Source organism: Dermacentor andersoni, chromosome 7 (genome assembly GCF_023375885.2).
Source record: "Dermacentor andersoni chromosome 7, qqDerAnde1_hic_scaffold, whole genome shotgun sequence".
Classification (NCBI taxonomy): Eukaryota; Metazoa; Arthropoda; class Arachnida; order Ixodida; family Ixodidae; genus Dermacentor; species Dermacentor andersoni.
In genome coordinates, this window is record NC_092820.1 from 39,675,537 (window position 1) to 39,694,646 (window position 19,110).

Genomic DNA, 19,110 nt, shown 5'->3' on the forward strand with positions numbered 1-19,110 from the left:
GTGTCGATGATGATGATTGCTCTCTCGCGGGTATTTCCAAAAGTCGCTGTCCTCTTCGCCACTGCACGGCGCACTGTCTTCATGTGTTCATGCTTCGCACTCCCGCGTACCACATATTATCACAGACAGACAGAAAGACAGACAAACAGACAAGCTCAGAACGATTGAATTTAGCAAAAGAATGCTATTCGCATTAAAAATTGCAAATGTAAAAAAGACGTCGATTTCGTAACATTGAACTGGGTGAAATTCACCTCATGCGCACAATTATTCCAGCGGAGAAACGGAAATTTCGACCACCTCGGGTTCTTCAGCGTGCACATAAAACGAAGTACACGGGTGTCCTCGCTGTTCTCTCCCTTTAAAATGCGTACGCCCTGGGCGGGATTTGATCCCGCGACCTTGAGCTTTGCAGCCCGTGACCACATCCGCTAAGCAACCATGGCAGGCCGTTTTGCTGGTAGCTGGCTTGCCATTATGGCTTAACTTTATACAAAGCGTTACGATGTAGACAAACGCATTCGAATAAGACAATCGAACAGCAGTCTTCCGATACGAACATATGTGTGACGACACACAGCCTCCTGACGTTTAACACGAAATTACGAAATGCCGGTTGCTGAGTGGGTTCTACATAAGGTATGTGCAAGTGTAGGCGAGAAAATCGCGGGATGTGACATTGTCAGCGACTGCATGCTGGATAACTGTGAGTGCTATCGCACTCAATATGAACGGCAACACGCGAGCCGCGGCCGCCGCTGTACTGTCGACAAAAAAAGTGAAGAGGGCTTTGCCATTGCAGAAACGCGTATACGACCGTTTTTATGTTGTCTGCATTCTTCCCGAAACAATAATAGAGCTGCTCGCATAGCTGCCCGTAGCTCATCAACCTTAGCGCAGCCTGTTTCGTTATTGCGGGAATATTTTAGATATTATTTTCTTTACTTAATACGCGATGTCGTGGTATCTTTCCGCTGGCCAGTGTATTTATTATCGCTGTGCGAAGAAAGATGACGATGGAAAACAGAGAGAGATGCGCATTGCTCGATTGGCGACACCATCTTATGTTTCCATCTTGAGCATCACTGCAACAACGGCTCGCTTGATGCAGCTCATATTGAGCGCGATAGTGCCTATTGTTGTGCTATGTGCTGTATGCTAAAGTGACAGACATTTTAGCTTCAGCAATAAAACATGAAAACCTGTTCTTCCTGGGCTGATCATGAAAGCGGTGCAGCGTCAGAATTTTTTCCATGGCGTTAGCTGCTATAAAGAAAGTCTTGGTAAATGTGGCCCAATTCCTCACACTCTGGAACTTAACACCACGTTTCAATACAATAGGTTTGACGCCAAAAAAAAAAGAAAACACAGGCACCTGGAGACTCGACAAGCATTTGAAAGAGATCTGTGTCTTTGGTACGAGAGGAGTATTAGTGTAATAGTGGCCTAGCAGTTAGAGCAATACGCACAATTGCATATTCACTGTCAGTAAATAATTTCTTTTTGTTGTTTTTATTACAGGTGCGCGAAATGTAGTGAGACACGAAGTACCGTACCAAACTACCGGCCTGCGGCAAATTGCCTTCAATAACAAGAATGTTCCGAATCAAAACAAAACATTCACATATTTCATAGACAGCTTGCCTTTTCGGCAGCTAGAACGATGACCCAGAAGGAAACCTTTTTCAGCCCTACCATAAACTTAACTTTATTCCCTCGAAAGCTCCTTTCAGTAAAGAGCCACATTCTGTAAACGTCTATAAGCACATCAAAATCCGCGGTCATTGCCTACATAATGCGCGGGGCAAAGGACGTCGAATTTGTGGCGATTTGTGCCAAGGACGACATCGCCTCTGCATCTCTAATGATGACGACATTAGCTAATGAGTATAGGTTTGTGGTCACTTTCGCTCACGTTACGTTTTGACTCAAAAGACACGAAAGCGTTGCACTTTCAAAATTATGAGTAAGTATATGAAACACACACATCTATTATAAACAAATTCTGAGCCACAGCTGTTTCCCTATAGCGGTCGGACCATTTATACATGTTGTTATTTCCTTTTTCATACGGCGAAGCCACGCGTTGGCGGAGTTTCAGTTGTTTGCTGCTTTTACCGCTTGATTCAACGTGTGCTGAAGGTACAATGTACGCGGCACATATGGAAGAGGGTTCATAACATTTATTTTTCTCAAATTACACAAGCATAATGTGCACGACAGAGCGGCAGTAAACCCTGGTGAGCGCTTCCTGCATGGTCGCGCTTGTTCAAGTGTTCTGCAGGATGTTTGCTGCAATGTGTCCTTGATCACGGCATTCCTTCAACTCTCATTCAAACGTTCAGAGCCTGGAACCGCTGAAACGCACCTGTCCCCTCTCATGCCAATATCCTCGCAACTTCATTGCACTGCTACAATGAGACGCAATCATCCCAGGGGTACGAACGAAATTTGCGATTTTTCTTTGTACCTTTCGTTTTTCTCTTAAAATCAGCAGCTGTTTCTATATTCACTGTAACGAAATTCGACACTTTCCTTCAGTAACTTCCACAATATGAAGACTGCATTTGGTCGTTGAGTGTAGGAGCCACCCACAGTTAGGGATAAAGTGCGTTGATATTCTTGAGAATCATGCCACTGCTGTATTTTTGAACAGGATAAAGCGTAAATTTATATCACCATAAGTTTTACGCACGCTTCCAGTATAGTTTTCTCAATGCACGCTTACCCGCCGTGGTTGCGAAGTGGCTGTGGTGTTGGGCTGCTAAGCACGAGGTCGCGGGATCGAATCCCGGCCACGGCGGCCGCATCTCGATGGGGGGGAAATACGAAAACACCCGTGTACTTAGATTAGGTGCCCGTTAAAGAACCCCAGGTGGTCCACATTTCCGGAGTCCCCCACTACGGCGTGCCTCATAATCAGAAAGTGTTTTTGGCACGTAAAACCCCGTAATTTAATTTTAAATTTAATTTCAATGCACGCTTGAGCTTCGAAAGAGTATATATTTGGAAAAAACGATTGAGCTAATCAGTGCGCACCACAAAAATATTACAACAATTTGCATTTACATCTGCCTTCACGAATCGGTGCCTACAATCCATGCGCAAAAAGCGAGCTTCTTCTCTTTAGTGTGAAACCTTGACATGCCTGTATCGTAGTGGCCACAGGGTTACCAAACCATGCCTAGGAGCCCGCGTCATCACGCCTTACTATCCTATATCTTGGAAGCCTGCGTGTAGGTCATATATGTTTTGCCGATGGAGAAGCTCTTCAAGATAAAAAATGAATGTGTGAAAATACGAATGACTCATTACCAGAAGCAAACTAAAATCGACATCGTTTTATGTTAATCTTATGCCAACTGTCATAAAAGCAGGTGAAGGAAGAAAATTACGAATTATCGGTTTGATTTTCAGGTCCCTCGAACAAGTCATCTGGCCGGTCTAAATACGACCAAATATTTTTTTGTCCTAGACATTGATTGGCTTTTACCTAGACAACCTACTGATAACAATCGTAAAACTAAATATACGATGTTCCATTCCCGAAGAACTGTGTTAATGTCTGAATTCCTGTGAAATATTGACAAATTCAACACACTAGCTGGTTTAAATACGTAGGTAATTTTACGGATGCAAATTTACAGTGATGTAACAAATTAAGCACGCTTTTCAGAAACGAGCATCAGCGTGTTGACGTCGCAAGGGCGAGATCATTTTGACAAGTATATTACTCGTTCTGACTCACTTGTTATGCTGTATAGTAACATGGCCCTGTACCGTGCACAAATGCGTTGGTCCCCTAGAACGAATACAACCTTAGAGTAATAACCCATAATAAACCCGATGGCCATTATTGCCATTATTGCCATGCCATTATTTGGAACCTTGCAATTTTTTTTCCTTATGAGTATTTCTGTTCTCTAAAAGTTAGTGTGAATTGGCCCCATAGTAAACTATAATTTCTTGTTAACTTAATCTTCATCATCGTATTTCATCAGAATTCATACCGAAGGTTATTCCAAAAGGACTTCTTCGGCAAATTAGTGCTTAGATACCAAAGCCAGTATTAAACTTGTCATGCCCCGCCAACGAACGCAATCCCCGGGACCGGAAATCATTCTAGATTTTGTCTAGAATGTGTTTTTCACACTAGAAAAGGCATATACATTTCAGCGCAAACATTGCGAACTCGGACTGGATTTCGTGGCAACGCCCATGTACCTGGGTTCACATAACACTAGGAGCTCCCTCTAAGCACAAAGTTTCAAGGGTGTGTTTATGGCGAGTTGGCTCGTCGCGGTGCCTCGCGGAAGCGGCGAAATCTGTGGGGCGCATGGATTTCAATTCTGAAACGTAATGCGTATAAAGTTCTCATAAACTCTTGATGCGAAAAGTGCAGTGATATTTGTAAAGTCGTGTATTAGGTCTTCCATTCCGGAATCTTGCGGGTTTACCGTTGTTGTAAAAGATCGACGCTAAATGTGCGTTGAATATTCTAAACGCACATATCAGACCATGCAACGATACAAGTCAAGTCAACACATTATCAGGCAAGCTGACAAAGCACGCAGCGAGATCCGATGAGCTGACGTTTTGTGGCGGTTCATTTGTGCCTTCGTGACACAGGAAAGGATATCAATATTTTTTGCACCTGCGCCAAAGCATCCATGTCAAGACACTAAGTCAGTAACAGTAACTATGTTATATCATCATCAGCCTGGTTACGGCCACTGCAGGGCAAAGGCCTCTCCCATACTTCTCCATACACCCCGGTCATGTAATGATTGTGACCATGCTGTCCCTGCAAACTATTTAATCTCACCCGCCCACATAACTTTCTGCCGGCCCCTGCTACGCTTCCTTTCCCTTGGAATCCAGTCCGTAACCCTTAATGACCACCGGTTATCTTCCCTCCTCATTACATGTCCTGCCCATGCCCATTTCTTCTTTTTTTTATTTCAACTAAGATGTCATTAACTCGCGTTTGTTTCCTCACCAAATCTGCTCTTTTCTTATCCCTTAACGCTACACCTATCATTCTTCATTCCATATCTCGTTGCGTCGTTGCGTCGTCCTCAAGTTAAGTAGAACCCTTTTTGTAAGCCTCCAGGTTTCTGCCCGTACGTGAGTACTGGTAAGACACAGGTGTTATGCACTTTTGTCTTGAGGGATAACGGCAACCTGCTGTTCATGATCTGAGATTGCCTGCCAAACGAACCCCAGCCCATTCTTACACACATATCTATCTATCTATATATATGTTGTACTGAAGAGGAATGCCCGGTGCCGCAGCCACATCGCCAGTCGCCCGGGAGGCGCGAGCTGGAGATTGCCTGAGCTGCTCTGGTTGAGACACGCTGCCTGCTGCTCTCTTGTGCTGTATTCATATTAGATTCTGGTGGAGGTGCTACAGTTTTCCCCAACCTGGAATTACGCACCAGAACTCTGCCATCCGTCATGCCTGACGACCCCAGCCTGACATCCTCACCGTTTACTCCAGCCATCGTTTGTGCCCGTGCCCAGCGTCAGCGGGATCCTGATATCTTCAGCGGCACCGTTGAGAAAGACGTTGAAGATTGGCTGGAATCGTATGAACGCGCCAGCAACACCAACAAATGGGACGATCCCCTTAAGCTCGGCAACGCGATCTTCTATTTTTGGGGCGTCGCCAAGCTGTGGTTCAAAAACCACGAAGCCAATCTTCACACGTGGGCTAGCTTCGAAACCGACATCGCAGAAGTTTTCGGGCGCCCTACCGTGCGCAAGCTTCGCGCTGAACAACGCCTACGAAGCCGATCCCAGCAACCTGGTGAAAAGTTCACCAGCTACATAGAGGACATCGTCGACCTCAGCCGGCGTGTTAACCCGACGATGGCGCAGGCGGACAAGGTACGTTAAATAATGAAGGGCATTTCCGACGGTGCCTTTCATATGCTCCTCTCTAAAAACCCTATCGCGTATCCGCAACAGAGCGCCGCGTTATCGACGAAGAAGTAGCTGACATGCTCAAGCGCGGTGTCATTCAGCCTTCGGACAGCCACTGGGCATCTCCCGTTATTCTGGTTAAGAAGAAGGATGGATCGATACGATTCTGTGTCGATTACCGTCGTCTTAACAAAATAACTTTCATAGATGTTTACCCTCATCCTAGAATTTACGACGCCCTTGATTGTCACCAAGGCGCGGAGTTCTCTTCTATCGACTTACGCAGCGTCTATTGGCAAGTCCCCATGGCACCCGAAGACCAACCTAAAATGGCCTTTGTAACACCAGATGGCCTATATGAATTTCGTATCATGCCTTTCGAGCTTTGCAACGCCCCCGAAACATTTGAGCGTATGATGGACAATCTTGTGCGTGGTCTCAAGTGGAAAAATGTGCCTGTGCTACTTATGTAATGTGGTAATTTTTTCGCCTGATTTTCCCACCCATCTATATAGGTTGGACGAAGTGTTGCAGTGCCTAACTGCCACCGGCCTTCAGCTCAACGTGAAGAAATGCCACTTTGCCGCAATTCAGGCCACCATCCTTGGTCATGTAGTATCTAAACACGTTATTCTTCCTGACGCCGCCAAGCTTCGTTCAGTTGCTGATTTTCCCAAACCTTCCTCCGTAAGAGAACTTCGCAGCTTCCTTGGCCTGTGTTCTTTCGCCGCTTCATTCGGAATTTTGCGTCCATCACCGCTCCCTTGTATCAGCTTCTACGGAGCGTCTTGAATGACTACGCCTGGTCGTCCGCCTGTGGCGATGCCTTCCAAGAGTTGCGTCGTCTACTGACCTCGCTGCCTATACTGCGTCACTTCGACCCGACAACTCCGACCGAAGTACACACCGACGCCAGCAGTATTGAACTCGTCGCTGTGCTCGCGCAGTGCAAATCTGGATTCGACGAGTACGTCGTTGTATACGCAAGCCGCACCCTCACCAATACCAAGAAGAATTATTCTGTTACCGAGAAGGAATGTTTGGCCATAATCTGGGCACTTGGTAAATATCGACGCAATCTCTATGGCCGCCCCATCAACGTGATTACAGACCACCATGCATTTTGTTGGCTGTCCACGTTGAAGGACACCTCAGGTTGATTAGCTCGCTGGGCTTTGCGGTTGCAAGATTTCAACGTGCCCGTTGTCTACAGGTCTGGCCGCCGCCACACCCATGCCGACGTGCTTTCCCGTTCGCCCGTGTCAAGCGAAAGCGATGCCTGCCTCTTTGCCATTGACCAAGTACTTTCGTTCTCAGCAGGAGGCGACATGGCTTCGGAGCAACGCAAGGATGTCTGGATTAATACTCTTATCCGCTTCCATTCAAACCCGTCGACTGTTCCTTCACCTTTTTGAGCTTTGCGCCGTCAAGCATCACTTCATCACATCAAGCATCACATCAAGCATTTCACTTTGAAATTTGGGATGAACTTCTCTATCGCCGGAACTACGTCTCTGACGTCCGCAAGAGGTTGCTGGTCATACCTCGACATCTTCGTGGTGAAATATGTTCTGCCTTCCACACTGACCTGCAGTGTCCACATACGGGTGTCTTCCAGACGTACACCCGGCTTCGCTCCAGGTTTTATTGGCGTGGCATGTACAGGCGCCGACCGAAGTGGTATACTCCACGCAGTCCACGCAGCGGGAGCCGGAGCAGCGGCACACTGCATCGCTACGCCATCTACAGGCGGCATCTGGGATCGATACAGCCAATGGGTGCCCTTTATTATCGGCAGAAATGATCCCAGATGCTGCCTGTAGATGGCGTTGCGATGCAGTTTGCCGTCACTCCGGCTCCCGCTGCGTGGACTGCGTGAAGCATACCACTTTTGTCGGCGCCTGTACACCTTTGTGTGCAAGTACATTCTGTCATGCCCTCAGTGCCCCACGCCACAAGGTTCCTGCTCAGCATATCTCTCGTCCACTGCAACCAATCCCGGGTCCTGCCAGGCCCTTCGATCGCATTGGCATTGACCTGTATGGACCGCTTCCGAGCACGGCTTCCGGGATCCGCTCGATAGTCGTCGCCCTCGACCATCTGACGCGATACGCAGAAACAGCCGTTGTGCCTGCTGCCACCGCTCGCGATATAGCATCCTTCCTCCTGAAAAACTTTATTCTCCGTCACGGTGCACCTCGCGAACTTTTAAGTGATCAAGGACGTGTCTTTCTCTCCGAAGTCGTAAACGCGCTCCTTGCTGAATGCCGGTTCTTGGCACCACCACCGCCTACCATCCTCAAACTAATGGCCTGACGGAAAGATTTAACCGCGCCCTTGGCGACATGCTCTCCAAGTATGTCGCCTCTGATCACACTGATTGGGACCTCATTTCGCCATTCATCACGTTCGCCTACAACACTGCACCACAGGCGACCACAAACTTCGTCCCATTCTTCCTCTTGTATGACTGCGAACCTTCGGCTACCCTCGACACCATTCTTCCGTACAGACCCGACTCATTTGACTGTAAGCCTCTCTCTGAAGCTGCCCGCCGCGCAGAGGAATGCCGTCAGCTCGCCAGTTCCTTTACAGCCATCAACCAATGGAAACAAAAATCTAGACTTGACGATGATCACCCGCATTGTAACTTTCTTCCGGACTCCCTTGTGTGGCTTTGGGTTCACGCCGTTCCTGCTGGACTCTCATCCAAGCTTGTCTCCAGTTATCAAGGACCCTGCCGTGTTGCAAAGGAGACATCGCTTGTGAAATATATTGTCGAGCCTGTCACGTCACCTACGAACCGACGCTGCCATGGTCCTGAAACCATCGACGTACAACGCCTGAAGGCATATTGCGCCCCCATGATTCTTTATATATATATATATATATATATATATATATATATATATATATATATATATATATATATATATATATATATATTTGTGTGTGTGTGTGATACTTTGACTTTTATTCGAGAGGACAAATTGAGCCTCTTCAATTTTCTTGCTCGGGCTACCAGTGCCAGCCAGTGCCTTCCTCTCGTGTAGCTCCGACCTCCATGGGGCCACTTCGATGCGCTTTTGTTTTTCTCTGGCCGAGTGGATCTTCGCCTGGCAATGTTTTAGACGCTTTCTGGCTAGCAGACGAGAAAAGGAAACAATAGACGCTCGCGACCATCACTGTGGGGACTCGGGGGATTGCCATGCATTCGCTTGAGCACAACCTCTACGGAAAGTCTTGTCTCGCCGCTGTAGGCTAGCGAGCAGTACGCGTATGATTCTCAGTGGACGAAGTGTCCCGTACGTTCTTCCATACTCCTTCAGTAGCCACATTAGGTGCCCAAAGTAGGCATTCGATTATGGCCAACATGCTTTCCTTTGTGTTTCTTTCATTTCGGGGCCCACGCCCCATAAAAAAAAGAAGACATTGTTGCCTGAAAGTTCGATTTCCTTACTCCTTTTGCGGAAAGTAATGGGTCATGGGACGCTTTATTTGCCGGATACTCTTATTATAATATTGCGATATAAATTATATGGACTGTTCAGGCGAAATCCTGCTGTCGCCCTCATGTTTCGTATCGAGTCCAAGGGCGATAAGATCGTGACTGCGCGCCGCACGCTATGTGTGCGAGTGAAATCATAGGGCGGGGGGGGGGGGGGTGGCATGGGTCAGCTGACAATGGTGGCTCAGTCTTGTTTGCGCAAGGGACAAAAGCGGAGAGGAAGCGCGCTGCCTTCAATCACGCCTGATACATGGGGTGGAGTGGAGGGTAGGGGGTCAGGCCCTAGGATTCTGTGATCTGTCAATCTGTGATTTAGCAACATGTTTTTTGCCTTGTTTGACGCATTACATACAGTGACCTTTTCTTAGATACGTAGATTTATTGGAGACTCATTCGCATATTTAAATATCTTCTTGCGAGGTTTTGTGTATACGTGGAGTGAACTTTGTTTCCAGTGACAGACTTTTGCCTTTCATCAAGCTGTTTCTTCACATTAGTGTATTCCATTGATTCTTCGCATTTGTAATGCACGAGTCAAATGAAAGTGAGCCAACCAACCCCGCGTAATAATGGTTCGATTCATTATCTGCCAGGCATGCGCGTAGCATACAGGCATCCGTCATTTACAAGAGTGACACGTGAGTGTGAGTATAAATCTTCTTTCATGCTCTCAAAGAGTGGGTTTAGCATGGCTTGTAATTATTGGGGTCGGGCATGAAATAGATGGGAGCTCGCCCATGCCGTCGTCTAACTCATCCATGTTGAACACCTTGTTGAAGGGAGAGGCTTGTTCTCATCGAGAATGATGAATATGGGACTTATTTGCAGTATCTACACGGAAACGTTACAGTTCATCAGTCTAGCATAACTGAAAGAAAATGCACACCGAGCAGCCACGCAACGATCGCTTATAAACACTCTGTCCTCCCCCGATCCCTAGGTGAGGCGAAACGGCCTTTCAACCTTAAACCTGGGAGCGTCCAAAATCATCGTAGCCGACCCGCATTTGAGGGGGAGGGCTTACACACTTACTTCCGCACATGTTTTACTGAACACACCCAGGTGAAAGGGTTCTCGCAGACAGAGGTTTTGACCCGACTAGGTGCCTCTTTGATCCCAGAGCTGACCCCACCGACAGTGGCCGCTGCGTCTGTCCATTTACTGACCGCTTGGGCCTGTGAGACTGTACCGCAAATACTTCCAAGAGTTCGCCCGCTCCAAACAAACTGAGATGGCGACGGCGAATCCACTAACAATATTTCGTCCGCCCACCACGCCAAGACGTGGTGGAGCTGACGGGCTGTTGACGTGGTGCATTGTCGTCCTTCGAAAGCGAGTCGCCGCAGCAGACATGCCGGCGCCGATGGGCTGTTGACTCGGCGCATTGTCATCCTTACAAAGCCAGTCGTCGTATCGGGTTAGCAAGGCTTCGGAGGTCGCTGTTCATAGATCACCAGTGCCCGCGCGCCGATCGTAACAGGCTGCGTGACATATTTAAGGCTCCAAAAGTTTAACAGCGGGGTGTTGTGAGGTTTTTGACCATTTGAGGTGTTTCCCAAAATGAAATTAGTCGCCGTGTGGCTGCTGTGTACGTTTAACATTACACTTCATTGACCACTGGGATACATTGGAGCAAACAGTTCGAAGAAAGACGTGAAAGTACCAAAGACGGTGCTAGACCGGGCCAAAGCAACCGTGCAGTCACCCCCAAAACAATTGTGAAGGTTTATGAGTTGATTTGACAAGAACAAAGGATAAGCATCGATGAACTGTCAGAGCAGGGAATCATCAGTCACGGTTCCGTTCCCACTATAATTAATAAACAGCTCGGTTATCGGGTCTTGTGTGCGCCATGAATGCCCAAGATATTGAACCGCCGCGAGAAGATACCCGATCATCTGCCTTTGCTCATCTGATCGGGTATCACAATGAGGGTGACGACTTCTTTTCTGCAATTGTAACAGGGGACGGATCATGGCGCCACTACTACGAGCCTGAACTACGACAGCAAAGCTTATAATGGAAACATTCGAATTCACCACCCAAAGGTGTTGTTGACTTTTTTAGATCGTAAGGCATCATTAATGATAGAATTTTCAAAATCTGAAGGGTCTATCAATTGTTTCCAATATTGTGAAGCACCGGATCGGCTGCTGGTCGCAATCAAGAACCAATGACCTGGAAAATTGACGCATGGGTTCATCTTGCATCTTGGCAATGCCAGTCCCCACGTCGAAGATGTGGTTTATACAAAACTGGCAGAGTTCAAGTGGGAAACGCTGCAACACCCGCCATACAGCACAGACCTGTCGCCTTGCGACTTCCACATTTCGGGGCAACTCAAAGGAACCATGTTCGTGTCGGACGATGATGTGAAGAGTCAGTTACAGATTTCTTAAAGCAGCAGCCCAAGGAGTTTTATAAGACGGGAATCACGCGACTCATTATTCAATGGGACAAATGTATTGTGAGCATTATATTACCCCTTTATCTTCTTCATCTGTATACATTCATCATCTTGGCCAGCGTCAATAAACCGTTGAGGCTTAGCAGCTGTCTCGCAAGTGGTGGAGACTGCTTTCGATCCCTTGGTCCTCTAAACCTTTGAGTTTCCCTGGAGCTTCGTTCAGGCCGCGCTTGCTCCACCTTTCCGCCAGGATGCCCCATAAAATCCTCCAGGAGTCTCCGGCGTCACCCTCTCTGCCCCACTGGCCGTTCTTTCATGGACCATCAGCACGCGGCAGCGCGATACCACCATGTTCGCTGGCCTTCGTAGTGACGACGTTGATGACTGGCTCCACAATTAGGGCCGCGTGAGTGTAACCGGTGGGATGACATGCACAAGCTTCGCAACGTGGCATTCTACCTCACTGACGTTGCCAGGACTTGGTTCCTCAACCACGAGAGCACCTTGCCTGACTGGGCGGCCTTCAAACACCAGCTGCGGTAGATTTTTGGCGCTCCCAACGTCCACTCTGAGGTCACCAAGAAAAAGCTTGATGGACGCATGCAACTTCCAAGGGAAACATACACATCTTATATCGAGGACGTCCTCGCCCTTTGTCGCCGTGTTGACGCCACCATGACGGAATCTGAACGTGTTCGTCACATTGTGAAAGGGGATTGCTCACGTCGCGTTCAACGCACTGGCGATAAAGAATCCTAACACCGTTAACGATGTGATCGCGACTTGCAAACACCTAGACGCACTGCAGGCCATCCGTTTACAACCTGTCGCTGGTGACGCGCCTCCTTCGTCGGATACTGACCTGTGTATGCTGATTCGGACTCTCATACGCGAATGGCTCCAAGCGTGTGGCCTGCTAAGTCCTCCCGTTCTTCAGCCTCAGCCTTCGGTTCCTGGACTGTGCGACATCATCAAAGAGGAGCTATCCTCCGTGACCTACACTGCGAGCTGTGGCCCTCCTTTGCCATCCACCTCGTATGCTCAGGTTGCGGCTATGCAACCAGCGTTCGTTCGGACAGCGCTTCCTGCTCCTGGTACTGGCCCCAACCATCTGGCGACTCTACCACCCCGTCCACCTGCCACAGGATATTACACTGCCCGGCCTACGCCCCGCCCCATTTGTTATAATTGTGGCATTCGCGGTCACATATCGCGTTTTTGCCGACGACGACAACAGGACGAACGCCGCAGCTACGATATTTATGAGAGAGACCCATTGGTTCCTCCGAGTCTCTACCAGCGCCGGCTCTCCCCACACTCACTTTCTCCAACTCCCAAAGCACCTCGCAACTACCGTCCAGGGCACCGCCGCTCGCCCTCCCCTCTCCGACGCTCGACATCACCCCTGCAACCTGCCACCCGCACTCCTGACTACCGATCGGAAAACTATATGGTGAAAAGCTGCATGGCTCGCACAGACTGCAATTCCTCCAGCGTGCCCGGCCAATACTTTATTCGTGTGCGTAGAAGGTGTACCAGTCATAGTATTGCTTGATACGGGAGCAGCTATTTCTATTGTTCACGCTGGCTTGTGCGCTCGTCTACACAAAGTTACTGCACCCACAGTGGAGCTATTCTTCGTGGTGCAAATAATGTTGCGATTCGACCATCGGCGCAATGCACCTTTAGAGTTTCGATCGATGGGATACGCCGCCATATCCAGTTCGCAGTGCTGACTTCCTGTGCTCACATGCTTATACTAGGGTGGGACTTTCTCTCTTCGGCGTCAGCTCTCATCTCGTGCCGTGAACGCCTCGTTAACTTGATGGAGACCAAGAATTCCGGCGACGCGCACGAAGCACACCTTCGCTTATGAACTGCCGACGATTGTATGGTGCCCCCTGGTTGCGAACAACTCCTTGCAGTTAACTCTGACATCACCGATGGTGACGTTTTAGTTGTACCGTCAGCCCGTTGGTTATCCAGATGGATCGCTCTGGCACCCAGCCTTGTTCGCTTCACCAACGGCATGGCCACTTTGGCTGTACTCTACACAACCAATGAGCCAGTCCTGCTTTCTAAGGGCGCCGTTCTCATGTGCGTCTTGGACACTCAGCCTGTATCTGTCCTTACCTCGACTACTGCTGTTTCGCAACCACCCACAGCTATGGATCCGGTCCCTGCTTCTGACATCGCTAGTACGATCAGCTCCGATCGAACGCCACAGCAGACGGGGGAGTTACTGGCGTTGTTATCCAAGCATAAAGACTGTTTCGACTGCTCTCCTCGTCTGGGACTGACTTCTGCGACGGCTCATCGCATACACACAGATGGAACTACCATCGTGCACCGGCGGCCATATTGCATTTCTTCCGCTGAACGACAGATCATCGATACCCACGTTGCCAACATGCTGAAACGTAGCATAATACGCCCGTCTTCAACGTCTTCAACTCCTTGGTCGTCACCTGTCGTTTTGGTGCGTAAGAAAGACGGCTCAGTGCGATTTTGCGTAGACTACCGTTCCTTGAACAAAATAACCCGCAATAATGTATATCCACTGCCCCGAATCGATGATGCCTTAGATTCATTACAAGGTGCGGAGTATTTCTGCAGCCTTGATCTACGTGCCGGATACTGGCAGATACCCATGCACGCAGCAGACAAGAAGAAGACTGCCTTATCCACACCCGATGGACTTTACGAATTTAACGTAATGCCTTTCGGCGTGTGTAATGCTCCGGCCACATTTGAGCGGATGATTGACACCGTACTACGGGGCCTAAAGTGGAAGACTTGCTTATGCTACCTTGACGGTAGCATCATCATATTTTCGTCGACCTTCCATCAGCACCTGCAGCGCCTCGACGAAGTCCTGACGTGCCTCTCAGCTGCTGGCCTTGAGCTGAATACAAAAAAGTGCCACTTTGCCAGCAAAATCATTAAAGTGCTCGGACGCCTTGTCAGCAAGGAGGGCCGTCGACCCGACCCCGACAAGATTACCGCTGTCCTCCGCTTCCTCAGGCCTCAACACGCCGAAGACTTGCGTAGCTTCCTTGGCCTAGCTTCGTATTTCCGGCGCTTCATACGTAACTTTGCCAACATTGCGGCGCAGCTCCTTCAACTCCTTCCTTCTGGAGCTCCCTACGTATGGTCGGACGAATGCCAAACTGCTTTTGACGCCCTCAAGCGTGCCCTCATGTCTGAACCTGTGCTTTGTCATTTCGACAACACCGCACCCACTGTTCTACATACTGACACCAGCGGACATGGTATCGGCGCTGTTCTTCTGGAACGTCAGCAAAATTCTGAAGAACGTGTGGTTGCATATGCAAGTCGCACGCTAACAGCTGCAGAAAAAAGTTATACGATTACCGAGCAAGACTGTCTCGCCGTTGTTTGGTCCGTCCAAACATTTCGGCCTTATCTGCACGGCCGCCACTTTACGGTCGTTACTGATCACCACACCTTATGCTGGTTGGCGACGCTAAAGAATTTAACGGGACGTCTCGGCCGTTGGATACTCCGTTTACAAGAATACCACTTCGACGTCACCTACAAGTCTGGAAAAAAACACCAGGATGCCGATGCTCTCTCTCGTTGTCCCCTACCACAGTGCTCAAACGCTGCTTGCTTACCATCTTGCTTGAGGAAACCGCGGGGCGTCGCCTGCATTCCCTTCGCTCGCAGCTCTCGACCAGCTCCCATCCAGCCATTCTCATACGTTTGCCTGTTGCCAACGTAATGACTTCTACTGCCACTCTGTTATGGAACGTATTCGCGGATCATCTCGCACACCTAACGCTCGGCTACGTCGTCACTTGAAGAACTTCAAGATCGAAAATTCGATATTATACCGGTACGTGCTTCATCCCGAAGGACACCGTTGGGTTCCTATCGTACCCCGATCACTTCTTGCCCATATATTGGAGACCTTTCAGGACGGTCCCCCTGCCTGTCATTTTGGTTTCCATAAAACACACGAGCGAATACGCAGCCGCTACTCTTGACCTGGGCTTGCCACCAGCGTAGCGAAATACGTGGCTTCCTGTTCACTCCGCCAACACCGCAGACGACTGACCTCACCTCCGGCTGGACTGCTCCAACCTGTCCCGTGTCCTGAATCTCCTTTCGCAGTCATTAGTGTCGACCACTATGGACCGCTACCCTTAACCATTGGCGGTAAATGATGGATCGTCACAGCTGTAGACCACTTGACACGGTACGCTGAAAGAGCCGCACTATCTTGGGGATCCATAGGAGAGGTTGCAGCCTTTTTCTTGGAAGCCATCTTTTTATGGCATGGAGACCCACGTGTCCTTTTGAGTGACCGCGGCCCAGGACCTTTCTTTCTAAATTTCTCGACGATCTGCTCCGTGCGTGCACTACCATCCATAAAACGACTTCCAGCTACCACCCTCAAATTAATGGTCTCACAGAGCGCTTTCATCGCACGTTGTCCGACATGATGTATATGTACATCAACCTTGACCACACCAATTGGGATGTCATTCTACCATTCGTCACTTTCGCATACAACACAGTCGTCCAACGCACTGCGGGATACTCGCCCTTTTTCCTCGTGTATGGTCGCCAACCGCTCACTATCCTCGACGCTTCTTTCTCCGGTGCCTTTGTCCACATCTGTGTGTGAGCAGTTCGTTTCGCGCATTGCCCGGTGCCACCAACGTGCCCGCCTCAACACCGACGCCAGTCAACAAGACCGCAAAATTCGCTATGATGCAACTCACCGTGTCGTTCCCTTCGACCCTGGAGACAAAGTGTTACTGTGGACCGCAGTTCGCGCTCCGGGATTGTGCGAGAAATTTCAGTCCCGTTTGACCGGGTCCTACATCGTACAGGAACAGACTTCACCAGTTAACTACCGTGTCACTCCAGTTGTGGCGCCTTTGGACGGCCACTGCCGTTCCAGAGAGATTGTGCATGTTTCGCGCTTAAAACCTTTCATATGGCATTTCCCGCCATAACCAGCGGCCAGGTTGGCCGCTTCCACGCGCGGGAGTAATTGTGTGAGCATTATATTATCCCTTCATCTTCTTCATTTGTATGTATTCATCATCATGGCCAGCGTCATTGTCTTCAGCGCGCGACTTGCGCAATAAGCTGTGGAGGCTTAACAGCTGTCTCGCAGTATAAATGCTCATGGAGACTACTTTTTAAGTGAAGTACCCCGTTCGTCATATAGTCACATTGGCTCACTTTATTTGTCTCTGCCTTGTATATTTTGTAGAAATCTTGCTTTTTATACGTGCTCTCTGTTGCGACTATTATTTCGCTGCAATCACTCACAGAACACGACCGGTGACAGCTACTCCTGCGTAATACATTAGAACCAATGACAGCAACATTTAGATTTTTCCCTGCCGGTTACATATCAACAAAACGTAAACAATGGTTCTTGAATGACAAAGTTTCATTAACATATTTGTCCTGAACTTATTCATATCATGGCCTTTATATTTTTCACATCAGCGGCATGCACTGCTTTGCTGATTTCGAACTGATACAGTTCTAAAGTTCGTGTGATATTCTTTTTAGTTATTAAATAGACAAAAACATGGAATCATTGATATCAGTTATTTCGGGTGCAATTTTCGGGACATACAAGTATATTCTTTCATGAAAAAGTACACATTTTACTTGTCTTAACAGCGTGTAGCTTTCAAATTCGTTCGCAGCATCTTTGGCAATGATAATGCAGTTATTATTCATGTATTTGATCCCTCAACAAATTCTATAACGAGGAGGCTGAGCTGCCAAGTGGACCCCCCCCCCCCCCTTCCCCCAGCGAACAAAATTTCTGTCTACGCCACTGTTGCTAATATTGAATACGGTGAGCGACTGTTACTATTCATTGGCACAAAAATATTGAAGAGCTTACCGTTGCAGTTAAGCAACCAAGCAATTTATCTGGTGAAATACATCGATAATTCCTCTCAATACTGTGATCCACTAGGATTTTGCTTGAAAGTGCTTGCATAAACCCTTGTTACTTTGTACACTAGTTGGTTTTTGCGCGTGTAAAAAATTGTGCACTTCAAATGCTTTATATTTCCCTTTTTCTTGTATGCGCCCACGTTTATGTTGTAGCCATAAATGTGTTCTTTCTTGCACCCTCGACTAGCATTTCGCTTTAAGAGAAGTTTAGACACTTGAAAGTGCGTCCATGAAAAGGAAAGGACATATCTTCGCTTACGGTAACAAATTCTCTTTTGGATACCTGTATGACGTGTTGTATGCGAGCACAAATGTGAGTTGAATTTTATAAGGCATTTTCATATTGCTAGACCTCAGCGAACAGAGTATTCTTAAACGAAATCGTTTATTTACTGCTCTGTAGGGTATTGATTGCTGCAGGTCAGTACACAAGGTGAGTCAAGACAATAAATGAATTATTCAACGAATATAGCTTCATTGAAACAGGGACTTATCACTAGAGCTGGGAACGTCCCTTACTCCAGGGAACCGCTGGCCTGGACCGCCTGCCGTACGCGGGTGGTGAGTTGGCGTTGGTCGACCAGTTTCGCCTTGAAGATAACTCCCACGTTTCACTGAGGATGTTTCGGACTGCGTCAATTAGGATATTAAGATAAAAAATATTAATATCAAACGCACATAAACTTCGAATACAATGATCTCCACATCAGTGTAACATATGCACATACTGAGCGTATTGAGCGTTTTGAAAACACAATTCTACATATTTATGAGCCTGACTAGCTAGCATGGCGCTCTTTGGACATACCTGGCCTTTGCGTCATTAAACATCACACGTTGCTTCATCAGCCAAACTGAGACGAATCTTTGCATGTGATTTTAATGCACCGTTTCATAGTTATTGTAGAGCAGCAGCCCGTAATATCAGAGGCTAGTTTTTCACGCTTCTTTTGATTTGAAATCAACACCGTAGCTACCAGTGCCTCCTACAAAAACAGATATCGAAAGATATGCTTTTATAGGCTGCACACGCAAGAAGCGGCTGCGAAGCCTGAAAAACGCCATGGCGACTATGTGCTTGACACTACCTGCGACACCACCTTGGCGCAACAAAAACTAATTTCTGTTCTTTATTTAACTGAAGGCAAAAATTTAAGTGAAAGCTACCTATGAAACAACAAAATCACTAAAACCAGTACTAGAATTTTAGAAATACTGTTTCTTACACCTTTACCAAGGATTTATAAGGCGACAACTACGCGACAAACCACTGACAGGGTATAATTTGAGTTCAGAGCATGACTATTTC

At 48.0% G+C, this 19,110-nt stretch overlaps 1 long non-coding RNA gene across 2 annotated transcripts in view; it reads left to right on the plus strand.

Annotated features, from left to right (window-relative positions):
• The window catches only part of LOC129385891 (uncharacterized), an 81,258-nt gene that overhangs the window by 17,831 nt on the left and 44,317 nt on the right, over positions 1–19,110 (plus strand). Inside the window, exon 2 of one of the 2 annotated variants that reach the window (XR_011895383.1) lies at positions 10,030–10,080. The exons of the other annotated variant lie outside the window; for it this stretch is intronic. This is a non-coding gene — a long non-coding RNA (uncharacterized lncRNA). The remainder of the gene's footprint in view (positions 1–10,029; positions 10,081–19,110) is intronic. 2 annotated transcript variants of the gene reach the window in all.